The 25,725-nt window shown below is 38.5% G+C and overlaps 1 long non-coding RNA gene across 1 annotated transcript in view; it reads left to right on the forward strand.

The window, feature by feature from the left end:
- The first annotated feature begins 5,799 nt into the window (after positions 1 to 5,799).
- Positions 5,800 to 25,725, forward strand: part of LOC144378976 (uncharacterized) — a 54,079-nt gene continuing 34,153 nt past the window's right edge. Inside the window, exons 1-2 of the long non-coding RNA XR_013440935.1 lie at positions 5,800 to 5,935; positions 6,784 to 6,920. This is a non-coding gene — a long non-coding RNA (uncharacterized LOC144378976). The remainder of the gene's footprint in view (positions 5,936 to 6,783; positions 6,921 to 25,725) is intronic.

Raw genomic sequence — 25,725 nt, forward strand, 5'->3', positions numbered from 1 at the left:
TGGTTTGTTTTGTGCAGAATCTGCTGTGCAGCCAGGCCTTGCCCCACCTAGGCCTGATTTGTCTTGAGCCCCCCTCCCCCAACTTGGCCTAATCCATTCCTTCCCGTTATTAGATAACCTCCACCTAGCCTTGACACCGCTATCTCTCAGGTCATGTCTCGTGTCTTCCTGGCTGGTTTGGCCATGTTCTAACTGGACATTGCACCTGATATTCTGCTCTTTCTGAAGATTTCTGGAGCCCTCTTTCGTGTGGCAAAGGATTGAAGGGATGCAGCTCCTGGCCCAGCTGACCTGTTTCAACAGCTCGATTCAGGACTCAAGCAAATAGTCAGCACAGGATAGTAGAAGTCTCAGCTGTAATGAGATTTCTCAGCAGGCTGGTGGAGCTGCCATGGTGATGAGGACAGCACTGGTGGGGAATACTAGGAAGCTCCACGGGTGGGTAGTGGTTCCTGGGGAAATGTGTCCACGGGACCGAAGCTCCAGCTACTGGGTCAGGCTTACAGGACAATTGCAAATCTTGAGGCAAGAGTCAAACGAGAGAAGGGCAGAGCCCTGGTACTCGTCACGGAGCCGGTGAACTAAGCAGGTGAGTGGATGAAGGTCTCAGAATGGGGACGGATGCTAAGAATGTGGGCTATAGGTGAGCCCAAGTTCAGGACCCCCACTCTCAGAATGCAGATACTACACGAAGCAAGTTGCAGCTCTAAAACCATTTCAAGAGCTTAGGAATTTAGTACCTAGTCTCACAGGAGAAATAAGGCAGATAGTTTTGGCTCAGGAGCTGGGAGAGAGGAAAGAGCAATGCCAGGAAGAGGCTTAGATAATGTGCAGGGAACCCACACTGAGACCCCAAGAAAAATTAAGGTAGACCCAAATCAGAGAATTCTGAATGACACTTATTGAACCATATGAATTCATTTGAAATTAAGTTTAAGTACCCAAGTAACATAAATATATATTTTTTGTAAAAATTCTAAATTATTACAGATAAGATTAAAGTCCTCTTTTGAAGCCGTCCCAACCGGGTCCACTCCCCACCCCTCTTCAGTGATATCACAGCTATCATCCTTTCTGACTTTGTATGAATTTATGTAAAGATTTTTTAGGCTAAAATTATCCCAAAGATCTTTCCAAATTCTTAGCAATTCAGAAGTGACAAAAAAGAAGTAAGTTCTTTGCCCCCATTTGAATGGCCTTTTAAGAGGCTGTCTTACCAAAGCTGTCCCTAGAAAGCAAGCTTGTCATCTTAGCCACGTGTGCTGTGCTGAATCACCAAAGGCATCTTCAGAGATAAGCAGAGGCTCAAAGATAATGACAAACCATATATTTGGAAGTGTTTACTATTGATTTTAAAACCGATTCAAGCAGAAACTATTAGAAAAGCCAGAACTTTGTTGAACTCCCTCCATTTGTTTTATAGCTTGATATTTTTATTTGAGAGGGCAATATTATTTCAGTGCTTAGAGTCTTGGAGATACAAATCTGCATACATGAAACAGGTCACTGGTGGTATAATGTGATGTCAGTGATCCACATACCCCTCCTTTTTACACATGTGCACCACCCCCAACCAAACTAACTTGAGAATTTCTTGCTATAAATTTTGTCCATTTAGTTTAAGGATTTGGTTTTTATAAAATGCAAATACTTGCTGAGTTATATGATGAAGCATTGTCCACCATGGAAAGTGGGAAGAGAGCATGAGGATGCTGAGAAAGAAGCAGAGGAGAAAAGGAATGAGCCCAGAGCCAGAGATGAGAGCCCCAAAGACAAATGTGGCTCTTTTTCATGATTTGCCTGCGACCAATTCTGCATCTTCAGAATGAGCTTTATATTTCCTGCAATTTCTTTTGAAAAAGAAATGTGCAAATAATTCCTTTGGCTCCCCTGCGGCTTTGAACAACTGATCTCAAAATAATTTTACTTCACAAGGAAGTAAAACACATGATAGTAAGCAAGCAGTGAACAATTTCTTGCTGTATGCAGAGAGTATTATCAGAATTTCCTGTTTTATAACCCATACAGGAAGATACACATTTACATATATATAAAAGCTGAGACTTGAGAATGGGGATATTTTAAGGAAAGAACAATGGGGAATTGGAGAAAATACTGAAATTCAGCATTTTCTTATTTAGCTTCTTAGTAAGAACCAAGGTTTCTGGGAGTAAAGGCATAGCACATTTTTTTTTCTTCTTTTTTATTCCAAGATTAACTTAACGTGTATCAATTCATTATCTGTTTACATGTTTGTGTGTAAGTTGAGAGAGACTTAAATTTCTCTGTGAATTTGTTTCTTCAAGTTAAGAAATTACAGCATATCTTTGTCAAATGCAATAAATATTAATAATCTTTGTGCCAGCAAAGAGCCTTGAGTGTAAAATATCGTTATGAAATTCAGAAAGGACATCCAACTGTAAAAAACATTGAGGGTTATTTTGGGCCAAGTAGAAATCCTTCGAGGGTATTTAGGAAACATTACTTTACTTGTAGTCCCTAGCAGTAGCTATCAGATACAATCTTGGACTTTTGTGATGAAAACCAATTCTCTCAAACTCTTATCTTTATTTTAAAATAGAAGTATGGAAAGTATGAAGGAGTATATTTCCACATGTGTTCAAGTGATCCAAATTTTAAACATACAAAAGTGTACATTTATCAGTTATTCAACAATTGACTTCCCTGTCTTATTTCTCAAAGCTCTTTTCCACATATGGTTTTAAACTCTAATACAACTATGAATGTTCTTTCCATAAATCAATATGCCCCTGTATACACTCTTCAACTCAATAGTTGTCTCATCCATCTAAAAAAAGTCCTCTGGTCCCTTAAGAATTAAATATGATTAAGAGTACTCACAGGACGCTTATAAAGATTGAGATTAGATAATATGAAGAATTTAATACAAACCCTTGAACTAACATCCTAATATAAACTCGTGAACCCTTGAATATGGCAATGTTGGGTTTTGCCCTATAATGAACTGCCTCACTCTTTTTTTAAGCTTTTATTTAAATTCCAGTTAGTTAACATACAGTGTCATATTAATTTCATGTGCATAATATAGTGATTCTACAATTCTATACATTACTCTGTGCTCATCATAACTGTACTTTTAATCCCCCTCACCTGTTTCACCCATCCCCCCAACCCACCTCCCCTCTGGTAACCATCACTTTGTTCTCTAGAGTTAAGAGTCTGTTTCTTGGTTCGCCTCTCTCTCTCTTTTTTCCCCATTGGTTCATTTGTTTTGTTTCTTAAATTCCACACATGAGTGAAATCATATGGTTTTTGTCTTTCTCTGACTGATTTTGCTTATCATAATACTCTCTAGCTCCATCCATGTCATTGCAAATGGCAAGATTTCATTCTTTTTTATAGCCAAGTAATATTCCATTTTATATATTTCTTCTTTATCCATTCATCATTCGATGGACACCTGGGCACCATAATTTGGCTATTGTAAACAATGCTGCTATAAACACTGGGGTGCATGTATCCCTTTGAATTATTGTTTTTGTATTCTTTGGGTAAATACCTAGTAGTGTGATTCCTGGATTATAGGGTAGTTCTATTTTTAACTTTTGGGGAAACTCCACAGTGGGTGCACCAGTCTGCATTCCCACCAACAGTGCAAGAGGGCTCCCCTTTCTCCACATCCTTGCCAACACCTGTTGTTTCCTGTGTTTTAATTTTAGCCATTCTGACAGGTGTGAGGTGGTATCTCATTATAGTTTTGATTTGCATTTCCCTGATGATGAGTGATGATGGAACATCTTTTCATGTGTCTTTTAGCCATCTGTGTGTCTTCTTTGGAAAAATGTCTATTCATGTCTTCTACCCATTTTTTAATTGGAACTGCCTCAACTCTTAGTGACTTAAAATAACCACCGATTATTTAGCTCATAATGGTGAAGGTCAGTCATTTTGGACTTAGCTCTACTGTGCCATTACATTGATCTGGGCAGTCTTGACTAATCTCTATTGGGGGGTCCCTCTTGCATCTGCAGCTGGCTTCCAGGTCATATAGCAGTCATAGCGTTCCAAGACCAGCGACTGGAAGCTTGCCAAGCCTCTCAAGGCCAGGCTCAGAACTCACATGATATTGATTCTGCCATATTCAATTGGCCAAAGCAAGTCACTAGTCAGCCCACATTCTACCTCTTGATGGGAGGAGGTAGGAAGGATTGTGGCCACTTTTGCACCCCACCACAGTCTTCAATTTTCATTTTTTCTCTTCCTTTTGTTATACTCTAGCAAGGCATATATATATATGTATATTCTTCTCAAATTGTTGGATTAATTTGAATTTATTAATTTGAAACCATGCACTTCCAGGACATACTTTTTGCTTTCTCTTCCTACATTTCTCCTTTTTTTCTTGAGATATATTTACATAGCACTTTGACATTATAAAGTTCTACCAAATGGGTCACTTTATGTAATGCTCACAGCAATCACTGAGGTAGACAAAGGAAGTATTTTTAATTTCCATTCAATAGTAAGGGAATGAATGGTAACTCAGATAGGTTAATTTGGGTATTTGAGCTGACTTGACTAGGCTTCTAAGAGCCAATTGTTAAGTTTTTAGGAGTCTTGGGAGCCAATTGTTAAGCACAGTCATTATTAAAAATTAAATTTTATAAATTTACAATTAAATAAACTATATTAAAAATAAAAGTAATAGATACTCAAAACACATCACTCTCTAATTGTTTTACCATTATCTTGAGGTTATTTACATCTGTTGTATTGAATAACGGAATTACCATACAATGGTGTGCTACTTACTACGAATGTCTTTCCAACTCTGCATCCAGCCATCTTATGTTGGTAGCTTGAAATTGGCTATGATGAGAGTATTTATACCATAAAAATCAATATTTATTTATTACTGTGTGGATTGCCTACACTTTGAAAAGCAATGAAGAAAATGCTAATAAAGCATATTAAATTTAAAAATGTGTTATATCGGGGTGCCTGGGTAGCTCAGTTGGATAAGCATCATGACCTGAGCCGAAACCAAGGGGTTGGATGCTTAACCAACTTTATTAACACACCATTGTATGGTAATCCTAATAAGGATGAGAAAAATACATGACAGTAGATGGGAAATTTAATCTGAGAAAAGGGTGCCTAAGAAGAAAATGGATGATGTAACTGTCAGAAGGGAAAAAATTATATATATATATATTTTTTCATTCTGCTATTATTACTGAGCTTCTAATAAAGGATTTCCCGGATATAGGAAATACGAGCTGCAGCGGTTGATACCGTCTTGCCAAGAGTTAGCTAATTTGCGGTAAGTTATCATAATAACAAATGGTGTGGAAAATAATAAGCAATATTCACTGCAATCAATTAAGGAAAGCATGTATTCTGTATCTTTCCTAACATCCTTAATTTAAGTTACAGGAAAAAAAAAAAAAGCATTTCGTCAAGCATGACTTGCTCTGCACCACTGCTTTTCTGCCTCCAGTGATGTCTAAAACAGTGTCTATCCTTGGTGAGTGCTCAGTGCTCGGTGACTAAGTAAGCTCAGGGCTTCCCTGAGGCAGCGTCTGAAGCAATTCGCAGTACAATAAAATTAAATTCTTTCTCTTTTCAAAATATGATTTGTTTTTTGACACAAAGAAATGCAAGCATCTGGAGGGTGCTCTGGATGGGGGTCCGGGGACCTAGGTCCCTGGTGTCTGGCCCTTTAAAGAGCATCTGGTCTTGAGCGACCTGGGTGCAGCTGAGTCAGAAGCTTCCAGAGGCACTGAACCAGTGAGGAGACCGTTTAGCCTTGGCGCACCGGGCTTCCATCGCCATATCTAGCTCGTTTCATTGCCACTGGCCCTGCCTTGCTCAAACTTCTTTCCAGCCCTATTTCTGTCTCCTGGCAGAAGTCTCTGGCTTCAGCTCTCTCAGCTTCATCACTCTGCATGTGGTTAGTATCCTATTTTCCATTCTTGCCCCTTGTCAGAATGACTTTCTAATTCCTTCTATGTTTGACTTCTTTGTTTCAGGCCTGCTAAGCTCCTCAGATCCCATAGTCCACCTTAGCTTCTTCCTCCTTCCACTGTCCATATTCCCCCCAGCAGTGGTCTGGTGGTGGGGTTTTCTAAGGGCTCGATGCCTGTCTATTTAATAATCTATGCTAGAATTTTGCCAGGTATTGACCTCAAGTTCATTGATCTGTATTTCCAAATCCATCCTTCAAAATCTGACTTTTTAGAACTAGTGGCAACGTTTTCCTATCTCAGCATCTGAACTTTACACTAGGAACCTCCAAGCTTACCTACAGAGACCCTGTGATCATACCTCTAAGAATCTTGGGTATTTATAACAATGACATATAATTAATTATCTCTCAATAAATCTTGGGGCGGGGAGAATATGATTTATGTATACCTGTAGCTTTAAATACGTTCAAAGTAGCAAATTATTTTCAGCGATTACCTTCCTGAAGCTGGTCTTTTGTGTCCTCTGAACTACATTGACTTTATGAGTCCCAGTTTGAATACCATTTGTATCACAGAGAAATAAAAAGAGAGTTCCAAAGTTCTGTCTTTTCTCTTTCATCTGTTGATATCATACCATCTGCCCCAAGCCTTGACCCTGTCTCTTTTTTATTGTTCTTGCCCTGAACTTAGCTTAAAAAAAAGATCACTGGAAACCCTTTTAGAAAGATTGTTAACATTTCCACAAGATTCAGCATATCCTGCACTGGAGCCTTTCTGATATTATTCTCCTCGATTTATGTCGCTCTCACATATTGATCCTTGAAATTTTTAGATCGCTTTTATCTGTTCATCAAAATGCACCCTGGGTAAAGGAAGTGGCAGGAAGCACAAAGGAGGATCCGCTTTGGCTTTGACTGGTCCCAGAGTTTCCTTTTGGACATTATAAACAGGATTATAATGTTCTCCAAGGTGGGTATCATTTTCATTTAACTGAAAGTTTTGTTGCAGTTTCACAATACATGTATATTAGAAGTTGCTCTTTTTTTTTTAATGATTTTATTTATTTATTTGACAGAGAGAGACAGCGAGAGAGGGAACACAAGCAGGGGGAGTGGGAGAGGGAGAAGCAGGCTTCCCGCTGAGTGGGGAGCCTGATGCGGGGCTCGATCCCAGGACTCTGGGATCATGACCTGAGCCGAAGGCAGACGCTTAACGACTGAGCCACCCAGGCGCCCCTAGAAGTTGCTCGTTGCTTTCTCAATCCTTTGTGATACTATATTGCTAATAGTAACAGATTTAGCGGATGTTCTTCATTGAATTTCAAGAGGCTTTCAGGAGCTAGCTGGACAGTTGTGGACTCCGTTGTAGTCATAGCTGCCCCTGTGTGCGAATCATCAGTCTTTCCTCATCTCCATCTAACTGGACATAGTGTGGGAAACTTCACCATCCCACTTTGGTTGTCTTCCTTTTCCTCTCTCCTTCTCTTTTCACCTCAATGCTGTGCAAACTGTCACCCTTCACAATCACAGATTTCCACATGTTTATACCTGCCCCTTAGGTCCTCTCTGCTTCAGCTGAGCCGGCCATGCCCTTCCATTGTTTGATTTTGGCCTCAGGGGGCACTCTGTCACATTAGGTGATAATTATAAAATCATCTTTACCTCCTAGTGCTGATATTTCAAACCCTTGTTCTCCATTCTCCATGATCATACATAACCCTAGCCATGATGATAAATGCCCTATATACTGATTTTATGACTCCTTCTTTCAGCACTTCACTTATTTGTGAAACATAAGGAATAGCATGGAGGACATTAGGAGAAGGAAGGGAAAATGAAGGGGGGTGGGGAATCAGAGGGGGAGATGAACCATGAGAGACTATGGACTCTGGGAAACAAACAGGGTTCTAGAGGGGAGGGGCGTGGGAGGATGGGTTAGTGTGGTGATGGGTATTAAGGAGGGCACGTTCTGCATGGAGCACTGGGTGTTATATGAAAACAATGGATCATAGAACACTACATCAAAAACTAATGATGTGATGTATGGTGACTAACATAATATAATAAACAAAATTATAAAAATAAAAAAGAATAACACTATATTTCTAAAAATCTAAATATTAATTACAGCCACACCCAAACCACCATTTTTGTTAAACATACTTTAGCATACTGATGAATGCTATCAAGCAATTGTGTTTCACGGATCAACTCATTTCTCAGCTCAGTCTATTTCGTAGCTAATGTTCTCTGCCACAGATATTAGCACACAGTAGTGCTCAAAAATGTCTATTGAATATAATAGGTTTGTAAGTTTACATTTCCGCACAAACAAATACACGAAGAGAGCTCTGTCAGGATTTAATCAGAGTAACCATATGAGGATATGAGTAAGGACCAGAGTAAGTCTTACGAGGATACATGGACATTAAGAGATCTCATAATTCCAATCTTCAAAATCTTCTGCACCCAAGACTTTTCTCCTCCATCTTATGATCAGAACCTTGGTTTTAAAATAGGTACCCATTTATAATTTTAAATAGACATGTGATTTGGAGGTGTGGCCTGGGAAAATTATATCCTTATGTAGAGATCATTCATCTATCCTCTCCTTGTGAAGGTTAGAGCATGCCTACATTAATGTGAAATTAACCATGAATATCTTTCCCAAATTTTACTGTGGAAAATATCTTGCCAACTAATGAGCATCTTCTTCCCTTCAATAACATACCTATTTATCAAATATGATGATTGCTGTATTTTATTAATGTCCTAATAAGGAGTTTGTCACAAGAGAGATTAGCTATTTCAATGCAATATGGGGCTAATTTAGAGGGAAATCAGAGGGTATTCTGTTGTCTTCCAAACACTAGTAAGTGAAGTCCACTTATGCACCCTCCCATGAGCCCTTGGGATGTGCTGATGTTCTATTCTCAAGTTAAAGAGACTTAGGCTGTTATTGAGCTTTTTACAAAAGAAGCGACTATATTCAAAGCAAAATCACTTGTCAGATAATGTCATATCTAGTGTCTTTTCTGGGGAAGAAGTGAGAAATAACAATGAACTCAGTAAGCCCACAGTCCCCTAACAATTCCAAATGTATGCATTTCAAAGACACCTATGTTGGAGACATGCCATTTTTAGCCCACTTACAGGAAGGAGTCCATTTCCCTGCCCTTGGCCATCAGTTTGTCTCTTTAGTGAAAGGCCATGGTAAATGGCAGGGGATTTCAGAGCCTTCATTATCTCATCCATTTTGGTGTCATTATTATCAGAGAGATTAGATTAGATACTCCTGGGGAATATATCTGGACAGTATGCATAGGGGTAAGCCTCTAAGCTCTGGAAAATGACCACCTATGTTTAAATCACAGACCAGCTGCTGAATAGATACGCAATCCTGAACAAGTCCCTTAACTCTGGGCTTCACTTTCCTCATCTGTAAAAGTGGTAACAATAATTGTATATACCTCATAAGATTATTGAAAGGATTAAATGAACTAACAGTCCTACAGTGCTTTACAGAAGTGCCTGGAAGAGCCAGTGTGTCACAAACATCAGGCATTATTAGTATCAAAACCAGCCCACCAGGGAGGGCACACCACTGGGACATGTACCGCCACAGCTTGTGGTAAGAGCTCACTCTTCCACCAAACTCGGAGATAGGCTCCGGGTCATTCTGACGGAGTCCTAAACATAGGGCTTCATCCAGCACCTGCCATTGGACCCCGAGGAACCCTCCGTCTCCAGGCATGGGCAGCTAGAAATAGTGCTCACTCGAGAGCACACCCTAAACCTGCATTAGGAAAATAGTTGGCAGAAGGATTTGTGGTGGCTTTCATGCTGTGGGAGGCGAGCTGCCTGACAGAAATAGAGAAGGCAGGCTCCGTTTGGCAGGCTGGGAGGCGCAGAACTCCTGTTTCAGGGGGAGATTCGGGTGCAGACGTTTAAACTTCGACAGCGATCATGTAAAATGCCTCCCTTGGATAAGACTGTGACTGATCTTCCACAGAGGTTTTGTCTGTAAAACGATCCCCTGCACTTTACATCCTCCCTCCCACTTCCTTACATGAAGCTGATTTTAAATCAGTTGTGAAAAAGTGGGCACCAGGCTTTACACCCAGAGCCTTAAACAAGTCAAGACAGGCCTCAGGAGACTTAGGCACTATCCAGAAGATCTGAGAAGCACAGATGGGTAAAATATCTTCATCAGCTGAAGTTCTCTTAGCATTTTCTTCACATCAGTAATAGGGCTACGCGTGAGTGATGGAGAATTCATGCAATTTTTTTTTTTAAGAACAAAATGTTAATAGGTGAGGAAGATACATAGGCAAATGATTACAATAAATTATAATAAAAACAGGATAGGTTTGGTGTTAGACTAATTTTCAAGTAGATATAAGCACAAAGAGAAAAAGATTAAATGCACTTCCCAGAATTACATAACTGGTTAGTGGCAGGGTTGAGTCTAGAGGTAAGTATCCCTGGCTTCCAGTCAAGCAGCCGTGCCTCAACAGCACTGAATAATAATTTGATACCTTGGATTTACATTTACACTATCTTGTGCTGCAAACACAAATTGCTCTCACATAAGTGATCTCACTGCTCGTGAAACAACTGTGCTTTTTCTGGTTTGGTTTGCTGGGTTGTGGGTATCTGCACACAATCTCCGTGTAACTGCTTTAGTGAGGTGTACACACTCACCAGCAGTGATGAGGAGAAGTGGCAGGATAATCCTGAGTGTATGGAGGGGCGCCGGGGTGGCTCAGTCAGCTGAGCTTCTGCCTTAGGCTCAGGTCATGATCCCAGGGTCCTGTGATGGAGCCCCACGTCAGGCTCCCTGCTCAGTGGGGAGTCTGCTTCTCCCTCTCACTCTCCCTCTGCTTCTCTCCCCGCTCGTGCTCTCTCTCTCTCTCTCTCCCTCTCAAATAAATAAATAAATACATAAAATCTCTTTAAAAAAAAAGAATGTATGGAAGGAGAAATGATAAATTTTAGCAATGGCCAATAGAATACAATTTTTGCCACCTAAGGGTTTTTCAAAGTTATCTGTATGCCTGGTGTAAATCCTTCATACAGAAGTGTGAAGAAATGAGCGAATGCTCAGGGAAGGGCCCCATAGTTAGCAATATCAGGGACAGTGACACCGAAAAAGAATGTTATAATGTTTCATCTTAAATGATGAAAGGAATGTTTGCCTTTAGCACTGCATTTTTCAGATATGATAACACACTTTCAAAATGCCAATATTAACTTACACAGAAGCAAGGGATAATTAGTGGGGAAAAAATCAATACGCTGCTTGCTTGTGCTACTCCATAGTGAGTATTGGTTCTAAAATCAAAGTTCTTTCTATGGAGGAGTTGTCAGGGGAAAAGTTAGAATTAGAATAGCTGTTGGAGGACTGAGCAAGAGAAAGAAATGTCATGCAGGTAGATTCAAAATATTTAAATAGAGTTCAAGGTAGGGAGCCTTCAGCCTTGCTTTTCCACAGAAATTAAAAAAAAAAAAATCTTAACAGAAGTTCTTGTATCCACTTTATTACAACATGGGAAGTAAATCAGTGAATTGGGTGTTGTGAAAACAACAATCAGACATGCGAAGAAAGTCATCTTAGGGAAAGGACACGTTGGAAAGCTCACGTACAGAGAATAATTTATGATTTGCTGGTCCCTGGTGAAGATGCATTCCACCTGTGAAAATTGATTTACGCACTGATAAAAATACCGTTTCTCTTCTCTGGGACCACAAACAACTACCGTTTTGTTTATTCCTCTTCTCACAGTACTAACGATTTTGACGGGGTAGATATTACATATTGCATTACATAATGCACCAAATATAATCATCACTGAAAACAAACAAATACTACCTTCACATTGTGGTTTGGGAGAAACCACAAAACAGCATGTCATTAAATATTCAGCATATGTCCTCACTTCTCTTTGTCAGGAACTGAGTACTCTATTGGAGTGTACTCAAAGTGTAAAGTCTCTGTGTTTTCCCTAATAACACACCTGTGCACTAAATAGAGCTGGCTTCTATTTAAGTCATACCCTGCTATAAATTCTTTGTTTCTTTGAGTTATGTTATAGTGCACTGCTACTGCAAGCAAACAATACCAAGCCCAAGAAGGTTTGAAATGATGCCTTAACTCTTTTTGGTCAAATCAGTAATCCATATTGCTCAACATTTTAACCGGTAAAAGCTAAGTCGGCAAATATTCTCACATTTCCTTTTTGAGGCCAACACTTTGGATTCTGTGAACTCAGAACTCTTTATTTCTGGAGTCAGAAAACTGGATTCTAGTTTCAGGTTAGCTGCTAACTAGCTGTGACACACTGGTCAGGTCACTAAGTCCACTGCCACTCAGTTTCCTAACCCGTAAAGTAGGGTGTTTTATGAGATGCTCCCTAACATCTTTCCTACTTCCAAATTCCTGCTCAGTTCATGAAATTGTAGTAGAACACATTCACACAGCCTTTCTGTGACTACACATACAATAAAAAAATATTGATCAGTTAGAGGTATTTGCAGGTCTCGTAGAACATGTAAATTGACAAGTAAACCATGATTTAGGTCTGGATCAAAAATATTTTGAGGCCTCTATCAATGTCAGGGGAAAATAAATTTGGACTAGGTTCAAAGACTACATTAATGCTAAATCACTCAGTCATGATTTGATTTGAGTTGTTGAATTCCATCTGGTCCTGTGGAGGTTTTCTAGTGAAGAGTCTCTAAAGGACAAATTTCTGGTCATTAACATCAGCAAAATTATTGTGCATATGTGAAAATTGCTTGTCTAAAATTTCTCAGGACTTTTCTCCAAATTCCCTCTGTTAGAGCTAGTGGGGGAAGAGACAGGTTTGGAGACTGGGGTCTTGAAAATCAGCAAGAAAGAGGAACTGGTGATGGCAAGAGTGCCACTTTTCCCTGAACCTGTTACATGTAATAGAAACAGCGTGCTATTTCTTGTGTTTATTGAATACAGGTCTCTAGTCAGTTTTTTTTTTTTTTAAGCAATGAACTTTATTTTTTAGAGCAGTTTTAGGTTCACAGAAAAATTGGGTGAAAAGTACAGAAATTTCCCATCTACCTGCTGCCCCCACATAACCACGCACAACCTCTTCCAACTGCAAGCATCCTACACCAGAGTAATATATTTGTTACATTTGATGAACCTATATTTACACATCATTATCACCCAAAGTCCACAGTTTACACTAGAGTTTATTCTTGATATTATAAGTCTATGGGTTTTGATAAATGTGTAATGAAACATATCCATCATTATAGTATCATACAGAATAATTTCACTAGAAAGCCCCTGGACTCTGACGATTCATCCTTCTCTCCTCACAGATTCTTGACAACCACTAATGTTTTTTTGTTTGTTTGTTTGTTTTGTTTTTATTTATTTATATGTCAGAGAGGGAGAGCAAGCATAAGCAGGAGTGGCAGGCAGAGGGAGGAGCAGGCTCCCCGCTGAGCAGGGAGCCCGACGCAGGGCTCGATCCCAGGACCCTGAGATCATGACCTGAGCCAAAGGCAGACGCTTAACCAACTGAGCCACCCAGGTATCCCAACCACTAATGTTTTTACTGGCTCCATAGTTTTGCCTTTTCCAGAATGTCACAAAGTTGAAATCATACAGCATATAGACTTTTCAGATTGGCTTCTTCACTTAGTCATATGCATTTAAGTTTCCTCTATGTCTTTTTATAGCTTGATAGCTCATTGATTCTTAGAGCTGAATAATATTCCATTGTCTGGATGTACCTCGGTTTATTTATTTGTTCACCTGTTGAAGGATATGTTGGTTGCTTCCAAATTTTAATAATTACAGATAAAGCTGCATGTGCAGATATTTATATGAATATAAGATCTCAATTCATTTGGGTAAACACCAAGGAGTGCAGTTGCTGGATCTTATGGTAAGAGTATGTTCAATGACTATACCATTTTACAACCTCACCAGCAGTAAATGAGAGTCCCTGTTGCTCCACAACCTCACCATCATTTATGTTGTCAGTATTTTGGATTTTGGTCATTGTAATAAATGTGCAATGGTATCTTGTTATTTTAATTTATAATTCTCTAATGACATATGGTATTGAACATCTTTTCATATGCTTACTTACCATCTCTATATCTTCTTTGGTGAGGTATTTGTTCGAGTCTTTTGATCATTTTTTAGTTAGATTGTTCATCTTTTTATTATTGAGTTTTTTTGTTTTGTTTTGTTTTCTAATTTTATTTTATTATATTAGTCACCATACATTACATCATTAGTTTTTGATGTAGTGATCCATGATTGTTTGCGTATAACACCCAGTGCTCCATGCAATATGTGCCCCCCTTAATACCCATTACCGGGCTAACGCATCCCCCCACCCTTCTCCCCTCTAAAACCCTCAGTTTGTTTCTCAGAGTCCATAGACTCTCATGCTTAGTCTCCCCCTCCGATTCTCCCCCCTTCATTTTTCCCTTCCTGCTATCTTCTTTTTTTTTTTTTAACATATAATGTATTATTTGTTTCAGAGGTACAGGTCTGTGATTCATCAGTCTTAACACAATTCACAGTGCTCACCATAGCACATACCCTCCCCAATGTCCATCACCCAGCCACCCCATCCCTCCCATCCCCCACCACTCCAGCAACCCTCACTTTGTTTCCTGAGATTAAGAGTCTCTTATGGTTTGTCTCCCTCTCTGGTTTCATCTTGTTTCATTTTTCCCTCCCTTCCCCTACAGTCCTCTGTCTTGTTTCTCAAATTCCTCATATCAGTGAGATCATATGATACTTGTCTTTCTCTGATTGACTTATTTTGCTAAGCATAATACCCTCTAGTTCCATCCATGTCATTGCAAATGGCAAGATTTCTTTTTTTGATGGCTGCATAATAATATTCCATTATATATATATATATATATATATATATATATATATATATATACCATATCTTCTTTAATCCATTCATCTGTTGATGGACATCTTGGCTCTTTCCATAGTTTGGCTATTGTGGACATTGTTGCTATAAACTTTGGGGTGCATGTACCCCTTCGGATCACTACATTTGTATCTTTGGGGAAAATACCCAGTAGTGCAATTGCCGGGTCATAAGGTAGCTCTATTTTCAACTTTTTGAGGAGCCTCCATACTGTTTTCCAGAGTCGCTGCACCAGCTTGTATTCCCACCAACAGTGTAGGAGGGTTCCCCTTTCTCCACATCCTCACCAACATCTGTCGTTTCCTGACTTGTTAATTTTAGCCATTCTGACTGGTGTGAGGTGGTATCTCATTGAGTTTTTGATTTGGATTTCCCTGATGCCGAGTGATGTTGAGCACTTTTTCATGTGTCTGTTGCCCATTTGGATGTCTTCTTTGGAAAAATGTCTGTTCATGTCTTCTGCCCATTTCTTGATTGGATTAGTTGTTCTTTGGGTGTTGAGTTTGATAAGTCCTTTATAGATTTTAAATTCTAGCCCTTTATCTGATATGTCATTTGCAAATATCTTCTCCCATTCTGTCGGTTGTCTTTTGGTTTTATTGACTGTTTCATTTGCTGTGCAAAAGTTTTTTATCTTGATGAAGTCCCAATAGTTCATTTTTGCCCCTGCGTCCTTTGCCTTTGGTGATGTGTCTAAGAAGAAGTTGCTGCGGCTGAGGTCGAAGAGGTTGCTGCCTGTGTTCTCCTCAAGGATTTTGATGGACTCCTGTCTCACATTGAGGTCTTTCATCCATTTTGAGTCTATTTTTGTGTGTGGTGTAAGGAAATGGTCTAGTTTCATTCTTCTGCATGTGGCTGTCCAATTTTCCCAGCACCATTTGTTGAAGAGACTGTCTTTTTTCCACTGGACATTCTTTCCTGCTTTGTCAAAGATTAGTTGACCATATAGTTGAGGGTCCATTTCTGGGCTCTCTATTCTGTTCCATTGATCTATGTGTCTGTTTTTGTGCCGGTACCATACTGTCTTAATGATTACAGCTTTATAATAGAGCTTGAAGTCCGGAATTGTGATGCCACCAACTTTGCTCTTCTTTTTCAACATTTCTCTGGCTATTTGGGGACTTTTCTGATTCCATACAAATTTTAGGATTATTTCTTCCATTTCTTTGAAAAAGTTGAGCTATTTTGATAGGGATTGCATTAAATGTGTAGATTGCTCTAGGTAGCATAGACAGTTTCACAATATTTGTTCTTCCAATCCATGAGCATGGAATATTTTTCCATTTCTTTGTGTCTTCCTCAATTTCTTTCATGAGTATTCTGTAGTTTTTTGAGTACAGATTCTTTGCCTCTTTAATTAGATTTATTCCTAGGTATTTTATGGTTTTGGGTGCAATTGTAAATGGGATCAACTCCTTAATTTCTCTTTCTTCTGTCTTGTTTTGGTGTATAGAAATGCCACTGATTGTGCATTGATTTTATATCCTGCCACTTTACTGAATTCCTGTATGAGTTCTAGCAGTTTTGGGGTGGAGTCTTCTGGGTTTTCCACATACAGTATCATACCATCTGCAAAGAGTGAGAGTTTGACTTCTTCTTTGCTGATTTGGATGCCTTTTTTTTTTTTTTTTTTTTAAGATTTTATTTATTTATTTGACAGAGAGAGACATAGTGAGAGCAGGAACACAAGCAGGGGGAGTGGGAGAGGGAGAAGCAGGCTTCCCGCGGAGCAAGGAGCCCCATGTGGGACTCGATCCCAGGACCCCGGAATCATGACCTGAGCCGAAGGCAGACGCTTAACGACTGAGCCACCCAGGCGCCCTGGATGCCTTTTATTTCTTTTCGTTGTCTGATTGCTGAGGCTAGGACTTCTAGTACTATGTTGAATAGCAGTGGTGATAGTGGACATCCCTGCCATGTTCCAGACCGTAGGGGAAAAGCTCTGTTTTTCCTCATTGAGAATGATATTCACTGTGGGTTTTTCATAGATGGCTTTTATGATATTGAGGTATGTACCCTCTATCCCTATACTCTGAAGAGTTTTAATCAAGAAAGGATGCTGTACTTTGTCAAATGCTTTTTCTGCATCTATTGAGAGGATCATATGGTTCTTGTTCTTTCTTTTATTAATGCATTGTGTCACATTGATTGATTTGCAGATGTTGAACCAATCTTGCAGCCCAGGGATAAATCCCACTTGGTCATGGTGAATAATCCTTTTGATGTGCTGTTGGGTCCTATTGGCTAGTATTTTGGTGAGAATTTTGGCATCCATGTTCCTCAGGGATATTGGTCTGTAGTTCTCCTTTTTGATGGGGTCTTTCTCTGGTTTTGGGATCAAGGTAATGCTGGCCTCACAAAGTGAGTTTGGAAGTTTTCCTTCCATTTCTATTTTTTGGAACAGTTTCAGAAGGATAGGTATTAATTCTTCTTTAAATGTTTGGTAGAATTCCCCTGGGAAGCCATCTGGCCCTGGGCTCTTGTTTGTTGGGAGATTTTTGATTACTGCTTCAATTTCCTTACTGGTTATGGGTCTGTTCAGGTTTTCTATTTCTTCCTGGTTCAGTTTTGGTACTTTATACATCTCTAGGAATGCATCCATTTCTTCCAGATTGTCTAATTTGCTGGCATATAGTTGCTCATATGTTCTTATAATTGTATTTATTTGGTGTTAGCATATCAATAGGTCTTATTTTTTATCCAGTCTGATAGCCTGTGTCTTTTGATTGGGGCATTTAGCCCATTTACATTCAGGGTAACTATTGAAAGATATGAATTTAGTGCCATTGTATTGCCTGTAAGGTGACTGTTACTGTATATTGTCTCTATTCCTTTCTGGTCTATGTCACTTTTAGGCTCTCTCTTCACTTAGAGGACCCCTTTCAATATTTCTTGTAGGGCTGGTTTGGTGTTTGCAAATTCTTTTAGTTTTTGTTTGTCCTGGAACTTTTTATCTCTCCTTCTATTTTCAAAGACAGCCTAGCTGGGTATAGTATTCTTGGCTGCATTTTTTCTTGTTTAGTGCTCTGAATATATCATGCCGGTCCTTTCTGGCCTGCCTTGTCTCTGTGGATAGGTCTGCTGTCAATCTAATGTTTCTACCATTTTAGGTTACAGACCTCTTGTCCCGAGCTGCTTTCAGGATTTTCTCTTTGTCTCTGAGACTTGTAAGTTTTACTATTAGAAAATTAAAGAAGATTTTAAAAAAGGAATTGATAAGATAAAAAGTTGGTTGAAGAAAGAAAGAAAAAATTTTAAACAAAAAAAAGGGGAGAATGTGATCAGGTGGGAGACTAGAACAAAGCCATACACTAGAGATTTAGGGTATATTTTGGTTTGTTAAAAGAAACTTTATCCCAATATTTAAAAGAGAGAAAAACTTACGTATATACATATATACAAAAAAAAAAAAGAATATAATCAGGCTGGTGAATAGAACAGAACCACACACTAGATTTTGGATGTATTTTGGTCTGTTAGAAGAAACTGCTTCCCAAAATTTTAAAGAAAGAAAAACGTGTATATATATATACACACAAAAATAAGGATAAATACGATGAATGGATAGGATATGACTGTAAAGATGAAAATTAAAGAAATATACAAAAAAATAAGGTTAACTACAATGAAGGGATAAATATGACTCTAAAAATGAAAATTAATGAAGTTTTAAAAAAAAGGAATTGATAAGATGTTGGTTGAAAAAGGGAAAAAGGAAAATTCAAAAAAAATAGAAAAAGAAAAAAATAAAGAAAATTAAAAAAATTAACTTTGAAAGAGTAAAGAATCATGTGGGAAAAAGCCATGAATTCTATGTGCTGTATTCCCCTAGCTGTGAGTTTTACCGTTCTCATTGATCTGTAAACTTGATCTTGGCTGGATGTTCTCGCTGAGCTTCTGGGGGAGGGGCCTGTTGCGGTGATTCTCAAATGTCTTTGTCTGAGGCGGAATTGCACCGCCCTTGCAGGGGGCCAGGCTAAGTAATCTGCTCGGGTTTGCTCTCAGTAGCTTTTGTTCCCTGAAAACTTTCCTACAGTTTTGGAGGACAAGAGTGAAAATGGCAGCTTCCCAATCTCCGCCCCGCTGGAGCCGAGAACTCGGGGCCCCACTCCTCAGTGCGCCCCCAGAGACAAGCAGTCAATCACTCCTGTCTCCCCAGTTTCTGGCTGCACTCCGTGCTCACCCTGCCTGTGACCGAGCATTTCTAACTCTGGCACACAACCCCGTTTGGAGTCTCCAAACCCAGCAGATTCCGGCAGTGCACTCTTGCGCTGCTCCTCTTGGGGGAAGAAGGGGAGTCTCTCCTATCTGCCCCTTGTGGGGTCCCTGCTGGAAGTGTAGTGGCCCAACTGTGCTGCGGATCATGGTTTATGGCAACCCCGACCTGAGAGCCCACTCCTTGGCTCCGTCTCTGCAGCTGGCTTCCCCGCTCCGATACCTGGGAGCTCTACCACACTCAGGCACCTCCAGTCTTTCTGTGACCCTGAGGGCCCTGAGACAACACTGTCCCACGAGGGTTCCACCCCCTGCTTAGCCACTGGAGCGACATCCCTCAGCAGAGTAGACTTCTAAAAGTACCGATTTTGGGCTCCACTGCTCTATCACTTGCCGGTAGCCGGCTGATGGAGGCTCCCTCCCCCTGCAGTCTATCTTCCCAAATATCACCTCGGAGTCACTTCTCTGCAGGTCCTATCTTCCAGAAAGTGGTCACTTTTCTGTTCATAGAGTTGCTGCTACTCTTTTCTTCAATCTCCTGTTGAGTTTGTAGGTGTTCAGAATGGTTTGATACCTATCTAGCTGAATTCCTGGGACCACACGAAATTTAGGTCTCCTACTCCTTCCTCATCTTGCTCTGAGAAATTATTGTTGAGTTTTAAGATGTCAGTTCTGTATAACAGTGCTTTATCAGATGTTTCTTTTGCAAATATTTTATCCCAGTCTGTGGACTGTCTTCCCATTCTCTTGACATAGTTTCTCACAGAGCAGAAGTTTTTAATTTTAATAAATTGCAGCTTATCAGTGATTTCTTTCATGGATTGTACCTATGTTATTGTATCTGGAAAGGTGACCATACTCAAGGTCACCTAAGTTTTCTCCTAGTTATCTTCTAGGAGTTTTATAAGTCTTGCAGTTTACATTTAGATCTGTGACCTATTTTGAGGTTGTATGTATGTGTGAAGGAGTTAAGGTCCATGTCTTTGCTCATATCTTTTTTTTTCTTTTGCTCATTTTTTTTTTTTTTGCATGTGATGTCCAGCTGTTTCAGCACCATTTGTTCAAAAGACCATCTTTGTTCCATTGTCTTGCCTTTGCTCCTTTGCCAAAAGTCAGTTGACTCTATTTATGTGGGCCTATTTCTGGGCTCTGTCTTCTGTTCCCTTTATCTATTTGTCTATTCTTTTGCTAATACCACAGCATCTTGATTACTATAGCTTTATAGTAAATCTTAAGGCAGGTAGTTTTCGTCCTTCAACTTTGCTCTTCTTCTTCAATATTGAGTTGGCTCTTCTGGGTCTTTTGCCTCTTCATATAAACTTAAGAATCAGTTTGTTGATAATCACAAAATGACTTATTGGGATTTCAATTGGGATTGCATTGAATCTGTAGACCAAGTTGGGACGAACTGACATCTGGACGATATTGAGTCTTCTTATCCATGAATATGAAATATCTCTCCATTTATTTAGTTCTTCCTTAATATCTTTCATCAGAGTTTTATAGTTTTCCTCCTATAGATCTTGTACCTATTTTGTTAAACTTATACATATGTATTTCATTTTTAGGGTGCTAATGTAAATGGTAACATGTTTTTAGGTTTTCTTTTTTTTTAAGATTTTATTTATTTATTTGACAGAGAGAAAGACAGCGAGAGAGGAAACACAAGCAGGGGGAGTGGGAGAGGGAGAAGCAGGCTTCCCGCTGAACAGGGAGCCCGGTGCAGGGCTCAATCCCAGGACCCTGGGATCATGACTTGAGCCAAAGGCAGACGCTTAATGACTGAGCCACCCAGGCGCCCCACATGTTTTTAGTTTTAAATTCTATTTGTTCATTGCTGGTATATAGGAAAGTGATTTAACTTCTGTATATTAACATTGTGTCCTGCAATCTTGCTATGATCACTTATTAGTTCCAGGAGTATTTTTGTCAATTCTTTCAGATTTTCTACATAGATGATCATGTCATGTGCAAACAAAGCCAGTTTTATTTCTTTTTCTAATCTATTTATCTTCTATTTTCTTACCTTATTTTAATGTGTTAGCTAGGACTTCCAGTAAGATGTTGTAAAGCAGTGGTGAGAGCAGACCTCCTTACTTGGTTCCTGATCTTAGCAGGAAATCTCTGCCTTGTCTACCACCATTAAGTATATTAGCTATAGCATGTTTTGTGGGGGTTTTGTAGATTTTCTTTATGAAGTTGAGAAACTTCTCTATTCTTATTTACTAAGTATTTTTACCATGAATGTATTTTGGATTTTGTCAAATGTTTTTCTGCATCTATTTGTATGATCATATGATTTTTCTTCCTGGCCTATTAATGTGATTGATTATCTTAATTAAATTCTGAATGTTAAACCAGACTTAGATATTTGGGATAAATCCCACTTGGTCATGGTGTGTATAATTTTATAGGCATATATATTATTGGATCTGATTTGCTAATATTTTTGTTGACAATTTTTGCATCTATGTTTGTGAAGGATATTGGGCTGTCATTTTCTGGTAGTGTCTTTTTCTCATTTTGGTACTAGGGTAATGCTGGCCTCATAGAATGAGTTAGGAAATATCCTCTCATTTTCTCTTCTGGAAGAGATTATAGAGAATTGGTATAATTTCTTTCTTAAATGACTGGTAGAATTCACCTGTGAATCCATCTGGTCCTGGTGCTTTCTGTTTTGGAAGGTTATTAATCATTGATCCAATTTCTTTAATAGTTGTAGGCCAATTCAGAGAATCTATTTCTTGTGTGAGTTTTGACAGATTGTGTCTTTTAAGAAATTGGTCCATTTCAACTAGGTTATCAAATTTGTGGGCATAAAGTTGTTCATAATATTCCTTTATTATCTTTTTAATGTCCGTGAGATTTGTAATAATGTCCCTTCTTTCTAGTCAGTTTTTAAATGAGCGATTGGAACATTTCTGTTCCAATCTAAAAGAAATCAAGTCATTGCTTTTTATTTTTATATGACCCATAGCTGATTAACATTGAGAAATTAATGGCATTTAACAGAGAAATCAGTTCTTCACTTACACTTTCTATAAGCAAGAATAGTATATATAATTTGGTTTGTGTATATTGGCCATAGCCTATTTAATAAAGAATAATATAGCTAAAATGTTCCTGTAGAAAAGAGCCTACCTCCTTAATGCATTTCTTTGTTAATTAAAGAAACTATTTTTTTATTTTAATTCCAGTGTAGATAACATATGCTGTTATTTTAGTTTCAGGTATACAATATAGTGATTCAACAGTTCCATATACTACTCAGTGCTTGTCAAGATAAGTGTACTCTTAATCCCCTTCACCTATTTCACCCTTCCCCCCACCCACCTCCTTTCTGGCAACTATCTGTTTGTTCTCTATAGTTAAGAGTCTGGTTTTTTTGTTTTGTTTTGTTTTGCTTTTTGGTTTGTCTCTCTTATTTTTTCCCTTTGTTCAGTTGCTTTGTTTCTTAAATTCCACATATGAATGAAATCATACAGTATTTGTCTTTCTTTGACTGACTTATTTTGTTTAGCATTATACTCTCTAGATCCATCCATGTTATTACAAATGGCAAGATTTCATTCTTTTTTTTTTTTAAGATTTATTTATTTATTTTATAGAGAGAAAGAGCGAGCCCAATGTGGCAAGGGGCAGAGGGAGAAGGAGAGAATCCTCAAGCAGACTCCCTGCTGAGTGCAGAGCTAGACATGGGGCTCAATCCCAGGACCCTGAGATTGTGACCTGAGCCAAAATCAAGAGTCAGACCCTCAACCAGCTGAGCCACCAAGGCACCCCAAGATTTCATTCTTTTTTACAGTTGAATAGTATTCCATTGTGGATATATATATACCACTTTATTTATATATATATATATATATATTTATTTATTTATATTTCAAGTTTTTATTTAAATTCCAGTTTGTTAGCATATAGTGTAATATTAGTTTCAGGAGTAGAATTTAGTGATTCATCACTTACATACAGAACCCAGTGCTCATCACAAGTGCCCTCCTTAATACCCATCACCCATTTAATCCATCCCCCCCCACCCTGGCCCACCTCCCCTCCAGCAACCCTGAGTTTGTTCTCTATAGTAAAGAGTCTGTTTTATGGTATGTCTTTCTTTTTCCCCCCTATGTTCATGTTTCATTTCTTAAATTCCACACATGAGTGAATTCATATGGTATTTGTCTTTCTCTGACTTATTTTACTTAGCATAATATACTCTAGCTCCATCCACGTCACTACAAATGGCAAGATTTCATTCTTTTTTATGGCTGAGTAATATTCCATTGTGTGTGTGTCTGTGTGTGTATGTGATATATCACATTTTATTTATCTTTTCATCTACCAGTGGACACTTGGGGTACTTCCATAGTTTAGCTATTATAAATAATGCTGCAATAAACATAGGGGCCAATACATCCCTTCAAATTCACATTTTCGTATTATTTGGGTAAGTACCCAATAGTGTGATTACTCGATCATAGGGTAGTTCTACTTTTAATTTTTTGAGAAACCTCCATACTGTTTTCCATAATGGCTGTACCAGTTTGCATTCCCACAAACAGTGCATGATGGTTCCTTTTTCTCCACATCCTCACCAATACTTGTTGTTTAAAAGAAACTATTTGTATCATATGATCTCACTGATATGAGGAATTCTTAATCTCAGGAAACAAACTGAGGGTTGCTGGAGTGGTAGGGGGTGGGAGGGATGGGGTGGCCGGGTGATAGACATTGGGGAGGATATGTGCTATGGTGAGCACTGTGAATTGTGTAAGACTGTTGAATCACAGACCTGTACCTCTGAAACAAATAATACACTATATGTTAAAAAAAAAAAAAAGGTAGTAGGAAGGGAAAAATGAAGGGGGGAAATCGGAGGGGGAGATGAACCATGAGAGACTATGGACTCTGAGAAACAAACTGAGGGTTCTAGAGGGGAAGGGGTGGGGGGATGGATTAGCCTGGTGATGGGTATTAAAGAGGGCATGTATTGAATGGAGCACTGGGTGTTATACGCAAACAATGAATCATGGAACACTACATCAAAAACTAATGGTGTAATGTATGGTGTTTAACATAACATAATAAAATTTTTAAAAAGATTAAAAAAATAAAAGAAACTATTTTTAAAATATGTTAAATCTCCAGACTTATGGAATGGGAGAGAATATTTGAAATCATATATCTGATAAAGGGTGAATATCCACAATATATAAAGAACTCATACAACTCAATAGCAACCCCCCCCCCAAAAAAAACAACTGGTTAATAAATCAGTTCAGAGGAACTAGATAGATATTTTTCTGAAAAAGACATACAAATGACCAACACATACATGAAAAGGTGCTCAACATCACCAATCAAAGCAACAATGAGAGATCAACTCACACCTGATAGAACAGCTATCGTCAAAAAGACAAGAGATAGCAAGTATTGGCAAGGATGTAGAGAATAGGGAACCTTTGTGCACTGTTGGTGGGAATGTTGGTGGGAATGTAAATTGGTGCAGTCACTGTGGAAAACAGTATGGAAGTTCCTCAAGAAATTAAAAAATAGAACTACTATATGACTCAGCTATTCCACTTCTGGGTATATATTCAAAGGAAATGAAAACAGGCTATCAAAGAGGTATCTGCACTCCCATTTCATTGCAGTATTACTTAAAATAACCAAGATATGGAAATAACCTAAGTGTCTATGAATGGATGAATGGACACAGAAAAAGGCATATGTATTAATGGAATTAATAATTAAGAATTGTAAAATATTAATTATTAATATTAATAATGGACTATTATTCAGCCATTAGAAAGAAGGATAACCTACCATTTGCAATAACATGAATGGAACTTGAGGGCATTATGCTATGTGAAAGAAACCAAAGAAAGAAAAATATTGTATGATCTCACTTATATGTGGAATCTAAAACAAAAAAAAAGTCAAACTCAGAAACAAAGAGTAGAAGAGTAGTTGCCTGGGGCTGGGGGGTGGGGGGAGTAGGGAGAGATTGGTAAAGTGGTACAAACCTTCAGCTCTAAGATCACTAAGTTCTGAGGATCTTATGTGAAACATAATGCTATAGTTGATAACACTTTATTATAGAACTGAAATTTGCTGAGAGTAGAACTTGAATTTCTTACCCAAAAAACCCCCAGAAGATAAATATGTGAAGTGATGGATGTGTTAATTAATTAGATGGTGGGGATCCTTTCACAATGTGTATGTATATCAAATCACCACAATGGACACTTCAAATATCTTAACAATTTTATCTGTCAATTATACTTTAATAAAGCTAAAAAAATATATGGAATTCCCCAAAGGACTCATTAGATTTTACATGGCACACTTTCTCATTCTATTTAGGAATTTTCTAGCTTCTGCTTTTTATAAAGAAAAAATTCAAGAATTAAATGTGAGTCGTCCTCTCATTTAACAGTCAAAAACACTTCTTGGAAATTTTGGTCCTTTCTATACAAATATGTTTGGGGATTTTTTTCCCCAAGTCTTTCCATGACGTCTGTCACGTAGCTAATGAATTTCTGCCAACATCTAACACTTTATCATAAATTTTTAATTATTTCCTAAAAATTTATTAAAATATTAGTCATT

This window comes from Halichoerus grypus, chromosome 9 (genome assembly GCF_964656455.1).
Source record: "Halichoerus grypus chromosome 9, mHalGry1.hap1.1, whole genome shotgun sequence".
NCBI lineage: Eukaryota > Metazoa > Chordata > Mammalia > Carnivora > Phocidae > Halichoerus > Halichoerus grypus.